We start from the raw sequence: 1,391 nt of genomic DNA, 5'->3' as shown, positions 1-1,391 counted from the left end.
GATTAGTTTTGCCTCACGGCGCGTTCCGCTTGCGTTTATTGATGTCTGTTTGTATACAGTTCGAATGTCATGTTTATTTGTATTTCATTGTTTATCAGATAGGTAAGCAGCATCATTTCGTCAACATTTGGTAAATTCACTATTTCCTGATAACATTGCGGTTTGGACATTCGCGCCTCATCTCTCTTTATAACAAACCATTCTATTGCAGTTTATAACGCGTATTCCATCTGTCTGATTTTGAAACAATGAAACCATAAAATTAGTATAGTTGGAACAGTCAGCTGACATTTAGCGAGAGAACTATTCCCGAATAGGCCCCCACCGGCACGTCTGGGGGTGCGTCCAGAATGGCTCCTGGTCAAAAGTAGTTCAATAAGATAGGGAGTAGGGGGGCCATTTGCGACGTAACCTTGGTGTTGCTGTAGAACAAGGTTGAACTTGAGGGAGACCTCCAAGGAGTCCAAATGTCACCTCGTTTCCTATGTGCAGCTGAAGTAGGCCTTATACCTGTGTAGAGGTTGGTAGTGAAGTAGGCCTTGTACCTGTGTAGAGGTTGGTAGTGAAGTAGGCCTTGTACCTGTGTAGAGGTTGGTAGTGAAGTAGGCCTTGTACCTGTGTAGAGGTTGGTAGTGAAGTAGGCCTTGTAGCTGTATAGAGGTTGGTGTGAAGTAGGCCTTGTAGGTTGCTATTGAAGTAGGCCTTGTACCTGTATAGAGTAGTAGGCCTTGTAGCTGTATAGAGGTTGGTAGTGAAGTAGGCCTTGTAGCTGTGTAGTTGGTAGTGAAGGGCCTTGTAGCTGTGTAGAGGTTGGTAGTGAAGTAGGCCTTGTAGCTGTATGAGTAGTAGGCCTTGTAGCTGTATAGAGGTTGGTAGTGAAGTAGGCCTTGTAGCTGTGTAGAGGTTGGTAGTGAAGTAGGCCTTGTACCTGTGTAGAGGTTGGTAGTGAAGTAGGCCTTGTACCTGTGTAGAGGTTGGTAGTGAAGTAGGCCTTGTACCTGTGTAGAGGTTGGTAGTGAAGTAGGCCTTGTACCTGTGTAGAGGTTGGTAGTGAAGTAGGCCTTGTAGCTGTGTAGTAGTAGGCCTTGTAGCTGTATAGAGGTTGGTAGTGAAGTAGGCCTTGTAGCTGTATAGAGGTTGGTAGTGAAGTAGGCCTTGTAGCTGTGTAGAGGTTGGTAGTGAAGTAGGCCTTGTAGCTGTGTAGTAGTAGGCCTTGTACCTGTGTAGAGGTTGGTAGTGAAGTAGGCCTTGTACCTGTGTAGAGGTTGGTAGTGAAGTAGGCCTTGTAGCTGTGTAGTAGTAGGCCTTGTACCTGTGTAGAGGTTGGTAGTGAAGTAGGCCTTGTACCTGTGTAGAGGTTGGTAGTGAAGTAGGCCTTGTACCTGTGTAGA

The sequence above is a fragment of the Oncorhynchus tshawytscha genome, unplaced genomic scaffold (assembly GCF_018296145.1).
Source record: "Oncorhynchus tshawytscha isolate Ot180627B unplaced genomic scaffold, Otsh_v2.0 Un_scaffold_1746_pilon_pilon, whole genome shotgun sequence".
Taxonomy (NCBI): Eukaryota; Metazoa; Chordata; class Actinopteri; order Salmoniformes; family Salmonidae; genus Oncorhynchus; species Oncorhynchus tshawytscha.
The sequence above is the reverse complement of the archived record's forward strand: the minus strand, read 5'-3'. Positions refer to the sequence as shown.